This window comes from Cannabis sativa, chromosome 7 (assembly GCF_029168945.1).
Source record: "Cannabis sativa cultivar Pink pepper isolate KNU-18-1 chromosome 7, ASM2916894v1, whole genome shotgun sequence".
Taxonomy (NCBI): domain Eukaryota; kingdom Viridiplantae; phylum Streptophyta; class Magnoliopsida; order Rosales; family Cannabaceae; genus Cannabis; species Cannabis sativa.
Genome location: NC_083607.1, coordinates 55,881,231 through 55,901,063, shown reverse-complemented (window position 1 = coordinate 55,901,063; position 19,833 = coordinate 55,881,231). Strand labels below are relative to the sequence as shown.

At 38.8% G+C, this 19,833-nt stretch overlaps 1 non-coding gene across 1 annotated transcript; it reads right to left on the bottom strand.

Moving 5' to 3' along the window:
- Positions 1-8,367: 8,367 nt before the first annotated feature.
- LOC115698421 (small nucleolar RNA R71) lies at positions 8,368-8,474 on the bottom strand. The gene has a single exon (XR_004008168.1). It is a non-coding gene; the product is annotated as a small nucleolar RNA R71 (small nucleolar RNA).
- Positions 8,475-19,833: the final 11,359 nt, after the last annotated feature.

The following is a 19,833-nucleotide window of genomic DNA, read 5'->3' as shown; positions in this document are numbered from 1 at the left end:
TAGGGTTTCTGGCCGTGGTGGTGGACACCACTCGGCCAGATACCATTCGGCCAGAGGACATCAAGGTGATTCGGGAATTTTTGGATGTTTTTCCTGAAGAACTTCAGGGTTACCACCTCAGCGGGAGATTGACTGTGTGATAGGCTTGGCACCAGGGGTGGAACCGGATTCCAAAGCCCCGTATAGAATGGCTCCAGCTGAACTTAAGGAATTAAAGATTCAGCTCCAAGGGTTGCTTGACATAGGGTTTATTCGGCCCAGTGTGTCACCCTGGGGAGCCCCGGTTTTATTCGTCAAGAAGAAGGATGGATCTATGAGGATGTGCATCGACTACAGGGAATTGAACAAGCTGACGGTGAAGAATAAATATCCATTACCTAGGATCGATGATTTGTTCGATCAGCTTCAGGGGAAGACGGTCTTTTCTAAGATTGATCTCCGTTCGGGTTATCATCAGTTGAGAATCCGAGAGGAGGACATTCCGAAGACGGCTTTCCGCACTAGGTATGGACATTACGAATTTCTGGTTATATCGTTCGGACTAACCAATGCTCCTGCAGCATTCATGGACTTGATGAATAGAGTATTCAAGGATTTCCTCGATATCTGTGTGATTGTGTTTATCGACGACACCCTCGTGTACTCTCAATCAGAAGAGGAGCATGAAGAACATCTTCAGGTGGTACTGCAACGGCTTCGAGAACATAAGCTTTATCCAAAGTTCAAGAAATGTGAGTTCTGGCTATCTCAGGTGTCCTTCCTATGGCACATTGTAAGCAAAGATGGGATCAAGGTGGATCCCGAAAAGATCGAATCCGTCAGGGATTGGCCGAGACCGAAGACACTGACAGAGATCAGAAGCTTCTTGGGTTTAGCTGGGTACTACCGTAGGTTCGTGGAAGGGTTTTCAAAAATTTCAATGCCCCTAACCGAGCTTACAAAGAAGAATCAGCGATTTATTTGGTCAGACAAGTGCGAAGCTAGTTTTCAGGAGCTAAAGCAGAGGTTGATTACCGCTCCAGTGCTAGCTTTGCCTTCAGACAAGGAGAAGTTCGTAGTTTATTGTGACGCATCCAAACAAGGTTTGGGGTGTGTGTTGATGCAAGCTGATCGGGTTATCGCTTATGCCTCCCGTCAGTTAAAGGATTATGAGCAGCGATACCCGACTCATGACCTAGAGTTGGCCGCGGTAGTTTTCGCATTGAAGATTTGGCGGCATTACCTTTACGGGGAAAAGTGTGAAATCTATACCGACCATAAAAGTCTCAAGTATTTCTTTACTCAGAAGGATTTGAATATGAGACAAAGGCGTTGGTTGGAATTAGTGAAAGATTATGACTGTGAGATCCTCTATCACCCCGAAAAGGCCAATGTAGTGGCCGATGCCCTGAGCAGAAAGGGTCCCGGGCAAGTAGCTAGTATGGTTCAGATCTCACCTCAGCTAGCAGAGGATATGGTTAGATCCAACATTGAGTTTGTGGTAGGTCAGCTTCACAACTTAACGCTGCATTCTGACCTGTTAGAAAGAATAAAAGTCGCTCAGATGACGGATCCAGAGTTAGTGAAGATCAGAGATGAGGTGTTGGCTGGTCAAGCCAAAGACTTTTCAGTGTCAGACAGCGGGATGCTTTTGTATAAAGCCAGGGTTTGTGTTCCGAATAGTGTGGAACTTAGGAATGAGAACTTTGAGGAGGCTCATTCTACCCCGTATTCTCTGCATCCCGGCACCACTAAGATGTACCAAGATCTTAAACCGTACTTCTGGTGGAGCGGTATGAAGAAGAATTTGGTAGAATTCGTATCGAGATGCCTCACCTGTCAGCAGATTAAGGCTGAACATCAGAGACCAGCAGGGTTGTTGCAGCCTCTAACCCTACCAGAATGGAAGTGGGAGGATATCACGATGGATTTTGTGGTCGGGTTACCTAGGACCACGGGTTTATTTGATTCCATCTGGGTAGTGGTGGATCGATTTACGAAATCTCCTCATTTTCAGCCGGTTAGAACAACATTTACAGTGGATCAGTTGGCAGAGTTGTATGTCAGAGAGATAGTAAGACTTCACGGGGTACCGAAGTCTATAGTTTCGGACAGGGATCCGAAGTTCACCTCCAAATTTTGGCAAAGTTTGCAACGCACAATGGGTACAAAGCTGAAATTTAGTACAGCATTCCATCCTCAGACAGATGGTCAGTCCGAAAGGACAATTCAGATATTGGAGGACATGTTGAGAGCCTGTGTTATGGACTTTGAAGGCTCATGGAATAAGTATCTACCGTTGATAGAATTTTCTTACAACAACAGTTATCAGAGTACGATAGGGATGGCTTCCTATGAACTGTTATACGGTAGGAAGTGTAGATCTCCCATCCACTGGGATGAGACAGGGGAGAGGAAATACCTAGGTCCAGAGTCAGTGCAGCGGACCAATGAGGCAATAGAGAAGATAAAAGCTAGAATGCTTGCCTCACAGAGCAGACAGAAGAGTTACGCGGATCCGAAATGCAGAGATGTTGAGTTCCAAGTAGGGGACCATGTGTTTTTACGGGTATCTCCGATGAAGGGGATTAAACGTTTCGGGAAAAGAGGCAAGTTATGCCCTAGATTTACAGGACCTTTCGAGATTCTCGAGAAGATAGGTCAAGTGGCATATCGGTTAGCATTGCCTCCAGCCTTATCACCGGTTCACAACGTATTCCATGTCTCGATGTTGAGAAAATACGTTTCAGATCCCTCTCATATACTCAGTTATGAGAGCCTAGAATTGCAGCCAGACATGACTTACGAAGAACAGCCAGTGCAGATCCTGGATAGAAAGGATAAAGTCCTTCGAAATAAGACCATAGCATTGGTCAAGGTTCTCTGGAGAAACAGCAAGGTGGAGGAAGCCACCTGGGAGCTAGAGTCAGATATGAGAGCTCAATATCCAGAGTTATTCAGGTTAGATTTCGGGGACGAAATCCTTTTAAGGGGGGATAGTTGTAAAGCCCGCTTAGTTTAATTTGGAAATTAGCAGTTAATCATGATTAATTATGAAATTATTTATAGCTATTTAAATAATTTATTATACGGTTATTTATTGAATTCAGAGATGCATTTTTATGTCATGTAGTAGTTTGCATAATTTTGCATTCGGGTGCTCGGTATTTTGGAACCCGGTGTTTGGCTCAGTAGAAATCACAACTTAGTATGTTAGTAGTTTGGGACGGTTATTAGACATTGGGAATGTCGGGAATGGCCGGGAATTTAGAATTTCCCAAAAATACCCCTTTAGTGTGATTTATGTGGTTTTAGTGTGGAGGGGCAAAATGGTCTTTTTGCCCCATTAGTATTTTGTCTTTTAGTGAATTTGTTAATTGAAAAATAAATGTTTATTTTAATTGTTGTTGGCTGAAATGAATCCTTTTTACTTCAATCTACTTTTCAAAGCATCATTTTCTACACTTAGAAAAATAGAGAAAATTTCAAAACAAAACTCTCTCTTTCTTTCCTCTCACTTTCGGCCACCTTGGAGCAGCTAGGAGCTGGCCTTTTCCTTGAAGTTTTACTTGTGAATCCATCTCTCTTTAAGGTTCATTTCAAGCTAGGTTAGCTTCTCTTGTTTCCTTCTTTAAATTGTTGAATTTTGATGAAAAGATGATGATGCATGCATGAGTTCTTAGTTGTTGTTACTGCTGTGTTTTATTGATAATTTCTGAGATGTAAGCATGTTAATTTGAAGTTAATTAAGCTGTTAGAAATGCATGTAAAGTACTTTGTTTCAAGTTTGGAATTTTTAGCTCAAAAATGTGATTTTTGAAGGAAATGTTTTGAATCTGTTGCTGTGATATGGTTGATGTTTTTAATTGTTTCAAGAGGCTTAGTTATGCTTGTTTAAGAAGATTCAAGCTAGTTTGATTGCATGCTAGCTAGGTTTGCTCAAGTTTGAGTTTAGAACTCAAAGCTTGAGCTCTAATGGTGATTTTTGATTGGGTGCAATCTGGGTGGTTTTGTTGCTTTAGAAATGTTCTAGGGGTTGTATAGAACAGGTCTGGAAGGTTTCATGTGATTTGGGGTCGATTTGTGCAAGATATGAATTTTTATGTTTGCTGCCTGCGAGGAACCGGAATTCCGATTGTGCATCCGGAATTTCGGATGGGGTTTTGAATTTTCCCAGAACCGGAATTCCGGTTGGGCAACCGGTCTGCCGGTTGGGGAAAATTCTGAAACCCTAGATTTTCTCGATTTTATGTTTTAGGGGGTATTGCCATGCTTTTTATCGATAGGGAAACTTTTAGTTCCTAGTTTAAGTCCCCGGGAGGTGATTTAGCGTGTCACTTATAGTGTTGTGATTTTTTATGGTTTAGGAGCACATGTCCGTAATCCGCTCGGCTAAAGTTCCGGTCGGGTTGGCCAAGCACACCTGAATACGGAATCCAGGCAAGATTAGTATAACAGTATGCATATGTAGATTACATGTTTAGCGAGCATGTAGGAAGCCTGTTAGATTACATTAGTTATGTATGTTGGCTTCGAACCATCCAACCCTGTCACGTCGGTACAGGCTGGAGTATGACCGACGGCGGAGTATGGCCGGTTCGACCGATCAGTCGACACTTGGTTGGTGGTTCCGTACTATTGACGTATCCCGTCGGTACGGTGGAGTATGACCAAGGCGGAGTATGACCGGTTCGACCGATCAGTGGATATAGTAACACGTCGGTACGAGTGGAGTATGACCGACGGCGGAGTATGACCGGTTCGGCCGATCAGTACATTACGTGTCAATAGTACCGTCCCTATGAACGTTCGAACTCGATGCGTGTTGGACACGGCAGTAGTGACTCAGTACCGTGTTGGACACGGCAGTAGTGGGACTCAGTATCGTGTTGGACACGGCAGTTAGGGTTATGATCAGGGGTATGGGCGTCTGATCATGACCGTGATTTATGTATGAGTATTATTATGCTTTTCTTACTGAGTCTGTCGACTCACAGTTCTACGTTTATGTGTAGGTAAAGGCAAGGCTAAAGCTGATGGACCGTGAGCGAGCTTATGAAGGTTGTACATGTCGGGGCGGTTAGGCCTGGAGCGTACGATCTTCGGGACAGCAAGGCTGATTTTTGTAACTAGTCGCTAGGCGACATTTATTTTGTATGAACAGTAAACTTTTGTAAATGATTTTATAATCGGGATCCCGAGTCTTTTGTAATATTATTTTATAAGTTTAATTAAAAAGCAAAAATTTTAATTAATCATGTTTTCCATAAACCTCGTTGATTAGCAACGAGCTGCACAACATGTTTTAAAATCACGTAATACGCCTATGTTAGTTAGGGTGTTACAATTTGGTATCAGAGCCGCCAGGTTGTCTTCCGAAGATCGTCACGACATGTACAATCATCATCAGCAGTTAGCTCGTTTCACGGTTCAGTAAGCCTTTATTGCTTTAGTAGTTTATTTATTTATTTATGAAAAAGAAAAGCCTGTTAGGAAGCATGTTGATTAGTGGTTAAAAATACACTTTTATTTATTTTAAATGATAAAATAAATTGAGTTTTAATTGATATTCATGAAATTATTGTAATATATTTTATAAATGAAAATATTTGATTTTGATTCAATTTATGTCTTTCTTGTAGGAATTAAAGTGTATTTTTGTTGAAAGAAAGAGGAAGGAGCAAAGTTGAAAAGAAATGAAGAAAAAAATGGCATTTTTGTTGAAGTCCAAAGCAACCCAACCCAAAAAGGTTAAGCCTAGCCCATGAAGCTCATCATCAATTTTGTCTCTTCCAAAGCATGTGATGCAATGATGATAAGTCTAGGTCATCATCAACCCTATTTTCCTCTTCCACACTCAACCTTCATCCAAAGAGTAGAAGTCAAAATCACAATGATAACAAAAATAATATTAATTTTATTTTTGATTTGAAATGTCAAATTTAATTTTAATATTTATTTTATAATCCCAAATTTTTATTTTTATTTTTAGTCCTTTTATGGCTCTATAAATAGGAGCTCATTTTAGTAATTTTTAGTGTAGAAAAACTATAGCAAAATTCTCTCAACTTTTCTTCTCATCTTTTCTCTTTAGAAATTTTATGAGAATGATTAGCATAATGGCCTAATCTTCCTTGGAAGGTTAGGGATGATTCCATATGCAAAGTGAGGTTATTTTGTATCTTTGATTCACTTTTTGTTGTAATGTTTATTTGAGTAATGCAAGTTCATATTCCACTTTTATTTTTATGTTCTTCTTCCATCTATACTATCTATGCTATTATACCAAATATATATATAGACTTAGTCATGCTCTTTCTATATATTTTTATTTAGTGATTATAGTAATGGTAGTATTGCTCATTTCTATCTTTTATGTTCATTTTTATTTACTTTTTGTTAAATGATATATAGGTTTAGTCATGCTCTCCCTATGTGTCTAAAAATTAATAAAAGTAATATTAATGTTCATTTCCTTCACTATCACCTCCATCTCCATCTCTATCTCTTTGTCATTATTTTTACTAAAAATATATAGGATTAGTCATGCTCTTTCTATGTGTTACTATTTAGTAAAAATAATATTGATGTTTAGTTTTATATTTAATCTTTTATTGCATTATTGCTTGATGTATAATGTCATTTCTAGGTTCTACATAAGATTAAATTATTTCTTTTATTTTTAAGAACTTGTATACTCAAAATATAATGAACTTTAATGTTCCATCATTTGTGTCAACTTAGTGAATCAAAGGTACAAAATAGCTAAACAAGCATATGGATGATTCTTGAAGCCTTTCTCTCTTTTACTATTGATTACACATCTATTTGCTTTCTTTTAATATTTATTATCAAATTAAAAATCACAAAATCATTGGTTACTATTATCACTTATTATTAACCTTTTGTTTTTATTTTTCTACTAACGCTTTTGTCCATAATCACCTTCCTGTGGAATCGACCGCCCGATCTATACTACAACCACCGCTAGTGGAAGTCACATTTGGGCGTTAAACAAATTTTGGCGCCGTTGCCGGGGAGGTAATTTTTCGAAAGCTATTGAAATCTACAATCAAGAGGTTAGTAACTTTTTTTGTTACATTTTATTTTCTTGTGAATATTGTCTTATGTTGTGTAAATATTTGTAAAAAAAAAATTACCAAGAATTCAAAGTATGCTCTAAGGTTGCGGTTTTATCCGATCTTCCTTATCAGAAATGATTTCTTGAAAAAAAAAAAAAAAAGTCTATTCCCTTTATTTTTTTTTTTTATTATTTTTTTACTTTAATTTTTGTTTAGTGTGATTGTTTATACTATCTTTTAGTTATTGTTTCTTTTTTTTCATTAGTATTTTATTTGTCTTTTTCTTAGTACTCATAGCATTTAAGTCCTCTAAAAAATCATAAAATACAAAAAAAAAAAGTAAGTTATAAAAACTTCTTCATAAAACGCTTAGTATTTGGTACAACGGTGTAATATTGTATATGACACAAACCAAGATTGTTCTGTCTAGAAAGATTGGTTTTTAAATAAGGTTTGTGTTAGTGTACCCTCCACCTTACCTGGGAACCTCGGTTCTGTCTAGGCAAGGTTGGGACGAAGCGGTACCTTGGCAACCTTTCCAATTGGCCTGGGAACATTTTTGTGATAATCATTGTAATATTACATTTTTGTGCTATTTACTATAACAAAAACAACCTTGTTTTATCAAAAATAAGCAACTCATTTTCGCTTAGAAAGGTCTTTGGTCGAAAAGGTTAGTGAACCCTTCACACTTACACAGTAACCCGGGGAGTTCTAGTAAGTTGTGAAGGACCATTCTAAAAACCTCCAAAGTAACACAGGAACAAGTTGAACAAAAAAATTAAATATATTTTTAAAAAAAAAAAAAAGCAAACAAGAGTGGATGAGTAACTCTTCTTCTGACGAAACCACTTCTAGTGAAACTTCGTCCAATCCATCCACTACTCCTTCTCCCATTCACACGATAATCGGTAATCCCTTCGCAATGAATAATAATAATGAAATACAACAGAGAACACTTAATGATTACCTTCACCCCACCCAAACTTCCATACCATCATGCTTCATATTTCCACCTAATATGCCAAGTCTTGGTGTCAAACCCGGCATTATTCAACTTTTGCCAACTTTTCATGGAATAGAAAATGAAAATCCATATGTGCATATTAGGGAATTTGAGGAAGTTGTTGACACTTTTTATGACCGAGCAACCATCAATGATGCTGCACGCTTAAAGTTTTTTCCCTTCTCCTTGAAGGATAAAGCTAAAAGTTGGTTGTATTCTTTGAGATCTAGGTCTATCGGAACATGGGAAGAAATGACCAAAACATTTTTTGTTAAATATTTCCCTGTCCATAAGACCAACAGTTTGAAAAGACAAATCTCAACATTTTCCCAAAAAGACAATGAAACGTTCTATCAAGTCTGGGAGAGATTTAAAGATCTCTTAAGTCAGTGTCCACACCACGGGTACGAGAGTTGGCGCATCGTCAGCTACTTCTATGAAGGCCTCACAAGTCGTGAGCGCCAGTTCGTAGAAATGATGTGCAACGGTGAGTTCCTTCAAAAGGAACCCGAAGAAGCTCTTGAGTTTCTCATTGAGCTTCTTGAAAAATCTCACACATGGATCGGTCCAAGTCTTCTGCTGAAAGCACCAACAGAAATCGACCAGCTGGGATTTACCAACTTCGGGAAGAGGACAGCTTAAAGGCCCAAGTCGAATCTTTGAAAAAGCAAATTGAAATCCTTACGACTAAAGATGGCCAAAAAGGGTGCATGGTTGCCCAAGCACAATCCAGACCACTCGAACCTTGTTTCGTTTGTGGAGAAAATGGGCATTTAGCTAAGGACTGCTTAGTTTACAAAGAAATGAAGGGGGTTCATGAGGAGCAATGCAATGCCTTAGGGCAATATAACAAGCCATTCTCCCATACGTACAACCCTGGTTGGAGAAACCACCCGAATTTCAGTTGGAGAGATAACTCCAACCAAGCTCAAACATCTGGAGGACAATGGAGAAATGAGCATCAAGCTCAACCTCCAAAGGCATATCCTACGCCTCAATACAATGCTCAACAACAAGGGAACTCCCTTGAAAGCACTATTCATGCATTCATTGAGGAACAAGCTAAAATCAATCGCCAATTAAAGGAAGATGTCCAAGAAATAAAAAGTCAATTTTCAAAATTGACCGCATCCTTGGCTATTTCTGAGAAAGGCAGACTTCCTTCCCTCCTCAATTTAATGCACAAGGGCAACACATGGCTGAAATCTCCACCTCTAATGATCCCATCGTTAAAGGGGTTAACGCCATCACAACAAGAAGTGGTAAAGCTTTGGAAGATCCATCCATCAAAACCACTACTTCAAATTCAAAAGTTGCCCACGACGATTACCGATAAATGGTCAAGCAAAAGTACCATTTCCCCGTGCTCTTAGACACATTGGGAAAATTCACGAAAACCGAGTTGAACTCCTTGAGCACTTGACACAAGTGAAGATTAATCTTCCTTTGCTTCACATCATAAAACTAGTGCCAGCTTATGCCAAAATCATCGAGGACTTGTGCCTTTGCTAAGAGAAAGCACCATGTCAAGAAGACTGCTTTCTTGACTGAACAAGTGAGTGCGGTGATCGAACAAAAGACACCGCCAAAATACAAAGATCCTGGTTGTCCCACCATTTCATGCCAAATTGGGACTCATGAAGTCAGCCAAGCTTTGCTTGACCTTGGCGCGAGTGTGAATCTCATGCCTTACTCTGTGTACTCGCAACTTGGTCTTGGAGAAATGAAGCCAACATCTGTTGTCTTTGCGACTTCTTGACCGCTCTATCAAAAAGCCTCGGGGTATCGTTGAGGATGTTCTTGTTCAAATTGAGAAATTCTATTATCCCGTGGACTTCCTTGTTCTGGATACTCAATCTGTGGTCAACATGGAATCCAAAATTCCCATCATCCTTGGAAGACCATTCCTTGCCACTGCGAATGCTTTGATCAATTGTCGTAATGGTCTAATGAAAATATCATTTGGAAATATGACACTTGAGGTCAATATTTTTCACATTGGGAAACAACTTCAAGAGGATGAAGAATGTCATCAAACATTCATGATTGACAATCTTGTTTCTGAAGAGATTCAATTGCAAAGAAATTTCGTTAATCTTGATGAACTCCTCTCACGCCTTGAAAATGAAAATCCCAGTTTTGTTGAGTCCGCTCTTGCTACCGTTGATCAATTGGACACACAAAACAGAGGGAAGAAATTTTGGAAGCCACACTTTGAAGCATTACCTCGTGAGAGGGAAACGCTAAAAGCTTCTGCCGAAGAACCTCCCAATGTTCAACTGAACCAACTTCCAAAGGGTTTGAAACATGTTTTTCTGGGAGATGGCCAAACCTTTCCAGTTATCATCTCGTCCGACCTTCAACTTTCTCAAGAATTGCAGTTACTCGAGCTACTGCGAAAATACAAACTTGCGATAGGTTGGACGTTTGCTGATATCAAAGGTATTAGCCCTCGAATTTGCACCCACCGAATTAATCTAGAAGAAGAAGCTATCCCACGAAGGGACCCTCAAAGAAGACTGAACCCACCAATGAAAGAAGTGGTGAAAAATGAAGTGTTAAAACTTCTTGATGCCGCTATCATTTACCGGTGGCCGATAGCAAATGGGTCGATCCGATTCGAGTAGTACCTAAGAAATCAGGTGTTACTGTTGTCCAAAATGAAAAAGGGGCCCTTGTTCCCACCAAAACTGTGACGGGTTGGCGCATGTGCATTGATTATCGAAAATTGAATGCCGCCTCCCGTAAAGATCATTTCCCGCTCCCATTCATTGATCAAATTCTTGAGCGCGTAGCTGGTCATCCTTTCTACTGCTTTCTCGATGGTTATTCAGGTTACTATCAAATTGAGATTGCATTAGAGGACCAAGAGAAGACCACTTTCACTTGTCCTTTTGGAACATATGCTTTCCGGCGTATGCCATTTGGACTGTGTAATGCACCAGCTACTTTCCAAAGATGCATGATGAGTATTTTCAGTGACATGATTGAAAACACCATGGAAGTTTATATGGATGACTTAACCGTCTTTGGAAAATCTTTTGACGCATGCCTTCTCAATCTTGAGGCTGTTTTAAAACGTTGCATCGAGAAAGGTCTTGTGCTTAATTGGGAAAAGTGTCATTTTATGGTATCTTCTGGAATTGTCTTAGGCCACATTGTTTCTGAAAAAGGGATTGAGGTTGATCAATCTAAAATTGACCTCATCTCTAAACTTCCTACCCCTAAGACTGTCAAAGACATTCGGTCATTTCTTGGCCATGCTGGTTTTTATAGGAGGTTCATAAAGAATTTTTCAATGATTTCTCGTCCATTATGCAACCTCCTAGCCAAAGATGCTACTTTTGAGTGGACCCCAAAGTGTGAGGAGTCCTTCCAAACACTTGTGACTTCACTCACTTCTGCTCCCATTATTCAATCACCCGATTGGAGTCTTCCTTTTGAAATCATGTGTGATGCCAGTAATTTTGCTGTTGGAGCTGTTCTTGGACAACGAAGGGAGGGGAAACCTTTTGTTGTCTACTATGCAAGTAGAACTCTTAATAGTGCTCAAATGAACTATTCCACAACTGAAAAAGAGTTGCTTGCCGTTGTCTTTGCTCTTGACAAATTTCGAGCTTACCTGATTGGATCACCTATTACGATCTTCACCGATCACTCTGCCCTTAAGTACCTCCTTTCCAAAAAGGATGCTAAGACACGCTTAATAAGGTGGATCCTTCTCTTGCAAGAATTTGACATAACAATCAAAGACAAGAAAGGTGTTGAAAATGTAGTCGCGGATCACTTGTCCCGACTTGAATTTAGTGATCCTGCTGATGGCCCACCTATTCATGATGATTTCCCCGATGAACAATTATTTGTTGTTACTAAGTTACCGTGGTATGCGCACATTGTTAACTACTTAGTAACTGGTGAGCTCCCTTCTGAGTGGAGTTCACAAGACAAACGTAAATTCTTGGTCGAGGTGCGAAATTTCTTTTGGGATGATCCATACTTATTCAAGTATTGTCCCGACCAGATTATGCGAAAATGCATTCCTGATGATGAGGTGTCTAGTGTGCTAAATTTTTGCCACAATGATGCTTGTGGTGGTCACTTTTCTGTGAAGAAAACCGCTGCAAAAATCTTACAATGCGGTCTTTACTGGCCCACTTTGTTCAAAGACAGCAATGATTTTTGTCGCTCTTGTGTAAGGTGCCAAAAGTTAGGCTCCTTGTCCCGTCGGCACATGATGCCCTTGAACCCAATTCTTGTCATTGAAGTATTTGATTGTTGGGGGATAGACTTTATGGGACCATTTCCACCTTCTTTTGGTTACCTTTACATCCTTCTTGCTGTGGATTATGTTTCAAAATGGGTCGAGGCAGTACCTTGTCGAAATAATGATAACGCGACTGTTGTGAAATTCTTAAAAGAAAATGTGTTATCAAGGTTTGGTACCCCTCGCGCTATCATTAGTGATCAAGGCACTCATTTTTGCAACAGATCTTTTGAGGCTCTTATGCGAAAGTACGGTGTACTTCACAAAGTTGCAAATGCCTATCATCCACAAACCAATGGTCAAGTTGAGCTAGCTAATAGGGAGATCAAAAACATTCTTGAAAAGACGGTAAATCCCGACCGCAAAGATTGGTCAACACGTCTTCAAGATGCACTTTGGGCATATCGCACTGCTTACAAGTCCCCTCTTGGGATGTCTCCTTATCGGCTTGTCTATGGGAAAGCATGTCATTTACCTGTCGAACTTGAGCACAAAGCTTATTGGGCTATTAAGGCCCTGAACTTCGATCTCAGTGCGGCAGGTATGAACCGAAAACTTCAATTGTCTGAAATTGAGGAGTTGAGAAATGATGCTTACGATAATTCTAGGATCTACAAAGCAAAGCTGAAAGTTGCTCACGATAAACAAATCCTAAGAAAACATTTTGAGCCGAATCAAAAAGTACATTTGTACGATTCTCGTTTGCATCTCCACCCCGGTAAGTTGAGATCGAGGTGGACTGGTCCATATGTGGTGAAACAAGTATTCCCCAACGGTTCTGTTGAAGTCAAGGACCCAACCGATGGGAGAATTTTTCGAGTCAATGGCCAGAGACTGAAACATTACATTGAGAGTGTGAGCCTTGTTGAAGAGGTCCTTCTTGAGGACCCAGATTATACACTCTGAAATGTTTATCTTCCCTATCTATATATTATAGTATTTTATTTTATTTTTATTTTTGTTTTGTGTTTTTGTATTTTTGTATTTTCTATGTTTGTTTTGGGTTACTGTTATCAGGTTATCTCCACTCTCACCCCGTGCATATTATCATCGATCAGGTGTACTCTTTTCCCTATCTTTTTCATTTCATATTTTTTGTGACATTGAGGACACTGTCTAATTTTGAGTTGGGGGTGGTGAGCTCTGGTGAGCGTTCATTTAGAGAATTATAATTGTCTTGTTGAATTTTTTAAGTCAAATTTTTTCAAAATTATCCAAGCATGATAGTAAAATTACAGTTTGAGTCAATATTTGCTATATTTTGTTACCAAGTTGTGATTTTCAGAGTTCTTTTGTGCATTTTCCAAACATGTGGTAAAATGGTTGTAAACACATATAGTTAAGAAAAATTTTGAGTGTAAAGTTTTTCATTTTTTGTGAGTTGTGAGAGTTGAGAAAATAACTTTTTGAACTTTCATTGATCATTTGAGTTGGTAAAGTTAAACTTTTGGAATTTCAAACATGACATTTACTAGAGGGATTAATTTATTGTCAAAAGAACCTTTGTGTTTATTTCTTTGCAACTTTATTGTATTTCTTTATATCTTTATTTTTATATGTTGTCTCTTGTCAAAAAAAAAAAAAAGAAGAAGAAGAAAAAAAAAAGTAAAAAAAAAAAAAAAATCATCAAAAAAATATATATAATGAAAAAAAAAAAGAAAAGAACAAGAGCAACATCATTTTATTTTGATTTTCAAGTAGTCTCCATCTTTTAAAAAAAATAAAAATAGCAAAAGTAATATCATTTTATTTCTATTTACCTCCATTCTTTCCATATCTAAAAAAAAAAATCATGTTAGTTTATTTTAATTAAAAAAAAAAAAGAGAGAAGCATCACATGTCTCTCTAAAGAAAAAAAAATTGTTATTATATTTCTTTATTTATTAGTTAGTTAGTTGGCTCTTTATTTTGTGAGTTTTTCATGTAAATCCCAAAGGTTGTTTGTCATTTGAATTCTATTGGTTTGATATGTCTATCTTGTGATCAATATTTGTTCAAATTGCTTATCCTAAAAAGTTTATCCTCTCTCATTTGTGCGTTAATTGTTACATTTCCAACTCCAAAGAGTGTCACCCTTCCAATATAAATACTTTCAATACCCGTGAAAAAAATTGGAGTTGAGACCTTTACACTTTTGAGATTTTTCGATACTATTTGTGTTAAGACTTGAAATAAAATAAATACAGTTTGGTGCACACACACACAACTCTGTTGTTACAACTGAAATAACACTGATAGCAATCTTTAACTCTCTACTAATATTTTGAAAATGCTTGGATATTTTTGCGTGATTTGACTTGTTTATTCAATTCGATTATTCTTTTTCTCCGCTTGAATTGCTAGGGACTAGCAATAAGCTAGTTGGGGGTTGTGATTAGTGGTTAAAAATACACTTTTATTTATTTTAAATGATAAAATAAATTGAGTTTTAATTGATATTCATGAAATTATTGTAATATATTTTATAAATGAAAATATTTGATTTTGATTCAATTTATGTCTTTCTTGTAGGAATTAAAGTGTATTTTTGTTGAAAGAAAGAGGAAGGAGCAAAGTTGAAAAGAAATGAAGAAAAAAATGGCATTTTTGTTGAAGTCCAAAGCAACCCAACCCAAAAAGGTTAAGCCTAGCCCATGAAGCTCATCATCAATTTTGTCTCTTCCAAAGCATGTGATGCAATGATGATAAGTCTAGGTCATCATCAACCCTATTTTCCTCTTCCACACTCAACCTTCATCCAAAGAGTAGAAGTCAAAATCACAATGATAACAAAAATAATATTAATTTTATTTTTGATTTGAAATGTCAAATTTAATTTTAATATTTATTTTATAATCCCAAATTTTTATTTATTTATTTTTAGTCCTTTTATGGCTCTATAAATAGGAGCTCATTTTAGTAATTTTTAGTGTGTAATTTTTAGTGTAGAAAAACTATAGCAAAATTCTCTCAACTTTTCTTCTCATCTTTTCTCTTTAGAAATTTTATGAGAATGATTAGCATAATGGCCTAATCTTCCTTGGAAGGTTAGGGATGATTCCATATGCAAAGTGAGGTTATTTTGTATCTTTGATTCACTTTTTGTTGTAATGTTTATTTGAGTAATGCAAGTTCATATTCCACTTTTATTTTTATGTTCTTCTTCCATCTATACTATCTATGCTATTATACCAAATATATATATAGACTTAGTCATGCTCTTTCTATATATTTTTATTTAGTGATTATAGTAATGGTAGTATTGCTCATTTCTATCTTTTATGTTCATTTTTATTTACTTTTTGTTAAATGATATATAGGTTTAGTCATGCTCTCCCTATGTGTCTAAAAATTAATAAAAGTAATATTAATGTTCATTTCCTTCACTATCACCTCCATCTCCATCTCTATCTCTTTGTCATTATTTTTACTAAAAATATATAGGATTAGTCATGCTCTTTCTATGTGTTACTATTTAGTAAAAATAATATTGATGTTTAGTTTTATATTTAATCTTTTATTGCATTATTGCTTGATGTATAATGTCATTTCTAGGTTCTACATAAGATTAAATTATTTCTTTTATTTTTAAGAACTTGTATACTCAAAATATAATGAACTTTAATGTTCCATCATTTGTGTCAACTTAGTGAATCAAAGGTACAAAATAGCTAAACAAGCATATGGATGATTCTTGAAGCCTTTCTCTCTTTTACTATTGATTACACATCTATTTGCTTTCTTTTAATATTTATTATCAAATTAAAAATCACAAAATCATTGGTTACTATTATCACTTATTATTAACCTTTTGTTTTTATTTTTCTACTAACGCTTTTGTCCATAATCACCTTCCTGTGGAATCGACCGCCCGATCTATACTACAACCACCGCTAGTGGAAGTCACATTTGGGCGTTAAACACATGTTAGTAGCCTGATAGTAGAATAGGCGCATGTTTCATTTTAATTTCCAAATTAAGCGGCATTAGTAAGCTCTCGATGATCGTGACCTGAAGTGCCAACTCGGGATTTCGAGGCGGTTCAGACTAGATGGACGCCAGACGAAATATTAGGAGTCAAGGCATCTCAGTCGGGTCTGATCAAGGTCAAGGAGCTCAATTTTTTCCCCCAAGTGTTATGGGCCGAGGTAGAGGTCCCAGCGACAGGGCTCGTGGTCGGGGTGATGTCAACTCGCCACAGGCTGCCCAGGTCAATCAGGAAGCCCAGAATTGGGAAGTTGGGTTTGCTGAAATGCAAGCCAGAATAGAGGAGCAAGATAATGAGATTCAGAGATTGAGGCAGCAGGGTGCTCCTGCAGTTCCGGTGCCAGTAGTTCCAGCGGCACCTGCCTCTGCTGCTCAGGCCGAATTAGTGGTGGCGGCCAATAGATTGGAACCGTTGTATGAACGGTTCCAGAAGCAAGCACCTCCGGTTTTCTTGGGAGGTCCAGACGTGATGAAGGCCGAACAGTGGCTGACGGTGATCACCAAGATTTTGAACTTCATGGGTGTCACCGGTAATGATAGAGTGGTGTGTGCCACTTTCCAGTTCCAAGAGGACGCTCTGGTCTGGTGGGACATGGTGTCTCAGATTCACGACGTCACCACCATGACCTGGGAAAGGTTTCAGGAACTCTTTAATGCCAAGTACTATAATGAGGCGGTCAGAAGCGCCAAGAGGAAAGAGTTCGCTCACCTGACCCAGCGTGAGAATATGAGCGTGACCGATTATACTACTCAGTTTAACCGGTTGGCGAGGTTAGCCTCGGGATTTGTGCCAACCGATTTCAGTAAGAAAGAAAAATATCTGGATGGACTTAATGCGAAGATCGAGTATGACCTTATGATCACTACCGACGATAAGATCATCTATGCTGAGATGGTGGAGAAAGTACTGTGAGCTGAGGGCGCAGTTAGATGTATGTGGAATCAGTTAGGACTCCAGTATGTGGCGGGGCTCCTACCCCTCCTACGTCAGGTTTCAGCAGGGGAGGTAGTGGTTCGGCCATGGACTAGAGGAGGAAATCATCCACTGCATCTGGTGGCTCAGGGCAGAACAAGAGGTTTCGAGGGAACCAGAATCAAGGTAGTCGTCAGGGTAGTGTTGGGACCCGTTATTCCTACTGGAGTGTCTCATTAGTAAGAGGCATCCTCCGAGTGAGTGCTTGGGTCAAGGTTGTTTTGTGTGGCTGCCAAAATCTTTAGTAACTGGATAGACCGTACGATAGTTATGAATCAGGGTTTGGAACCCTATTACCTGGCGGAGAATTGGTTATCTCCAATAGGTGGATTAGGTCTATGTCGATCAGGATAGATGGTAGAGAGTTAAGTGCTGACTTGATAGAGATGAGTTTAGTAGAGTTCGACATTATTTTAGGAATGGATTTCCTATCTAAATATTCGGCGAGTATAAATTGTAAAAGGAAGATGGTGATCTTCCAACCGGAAAGTGAAGAACCATTTGTGTTTGTTGGTTCAGTTCAGGGATCCCGGATCCCGGTGATTTCGGCCATGTCAGCTAGAGATTTATTACATGGCGGATGCTTAGGGTTTCTGGCCGTGGTGGTGGACACCACTCGGCCAGATACCATTCGGCCAGAGGACATCAAGGTGGTTCGGGAATTTTTGGATGTTTTTCCCGAAAAACTTCTAGGGTTACCACCTCAGCGGGAGATTGACTGTGTGATAGGCTTGGCACCAGGGGTGGAACCGGTTTCCAAAGCCCCGTATAGAATGGCTCCAGCTGAACTTAAGGAATTAAAGATTCAGCTCCAAGGGTTGCTTGACATAGGGTTTATTCGGCCCAGTGTGTCACCCTGGGGAGCCCCGGTTTTATTCGTCAAGAAGAAGGATGGATCTATGAGGATGTGCATCGACTACAGGGAATTGAACAAGCTGACGGTGAAGAATAAATATCCATTACCTAGGATCGATGATTTGTTCGATCAGCTTCAGGGGAAGACGGTCTTTTCTAAGATTGATCTCCGTTTGGGTTATCATCAGTTGAGAATCCGAGAGGAGGACATTCCGAAGACGGCTTTCCGCACTAGGTATGGACATTACGAATTTCTGGTTATATCGTTCAGACTAACCAATGCTCCTGCAGCATTCATGGACTTGATGAATAGAGTATTCAAGGATTTCCTCGATATCTGTGTGATTGTGTTTATCGACGACATCCTCGTGTACTCTCAATCAGAAGAGGAGCATGAAGAACATCTTCAGGTGGTACTGCAATGGCTTCGAGAACATAAGCTTTATGCCAAGTTCAAGAAATGTGAGTTCTGGCTATCTCAGGTGTCCTTCCTAGGGCACATTGTAAGCAAAGATGGGATCAAGGTGGATCCTGGAAAGATCGAATCCGTCAGGGATTGGCCGAGACCGAAGACACTGACAGAGATCAGAAGCTTCTTGGGTTTAGCTGGGTACTACCGTAGGTTCGTGGAAGGGTTTTCAAAAATTTCAATGCCCCTAACCGAGCTTACAAAGAAGAATCAGCGATTTATTTGGTCAGACAAGTGCGAAGCTAGTTTTCAGGAGCTAAAGCAGAGGTTGATTACCGCTCTAGTGCTAGCTTTGCCTTCAGACAAGGAGAAGTTCGTAGTTTATTGTGACGCATCCAAACAGGGTTTGGGGTGTGTGTTGATGCAAGCCGATCGGGTTATCGCTTATGCCTCCCGTCAGTTAAAGGATTATGAGCAGCTTATAAAGGTTGTACATGTCGGGGTGGTTAGGCCTGGAGCGTACGATCCTTGGGACAGCAAGGCTGATTTTTGTAACTAGTCGCTAGGCGACATTTATTTTGTATGAGCAGTAAACTTTTGTAAATGATTTTATAATCGGGATCCCGAGTCTTTTGTAATATTATTTTATAAGTTTAATTAAAAAGCAAAAATTTTAATTAATCACGTTTTCCATAAACCTCGTTGATTAGCAACGAGCTGCACAACATGTTTTAAAATCACGTAATACGCCTATGTTAGTTAGGGTGTTACAATATGATTTTCGGATTCCTAAACCATGGAATGGCTCCACTATTTATAAGAAAAAGAAAATACATCAATTAAGTTTTCCAAAAACATAGGAATAAATTGGGAAACTAAACTAGTTTCCTATAATTTCTGTCAGTGTGTCAATCCCATAAAAATAGGGATTTGATTGAATTATAAAATAAGGATATATTTATGGAAAATATCTTTAAAGATCTTGTTCGATCGCATTATCCTGCTCGGAGTAATTATTAAAATAGGGACGAGCCTGCACCGGCAAAGGAATTTCACCCCCTTCACCTCTCTTGTAATCTGCAAATAGATGTTGGCATGGAGGTCCCAGTTTGGTCCTGTCCTGCGAAAAACCTTTCGACAGTTGGAATAAGTTCCCCCTTGACAGACATGGTCGCGCTTACGAGGGGGTCTTCGTTCAAATCCATGGAAGAGAAAGCAAATTCTCTTAAACGACGAATGGATGCGAAGATGGGCTCTCTCTTTCACACACACTATCTTGCTATACGACACAAGTACAGT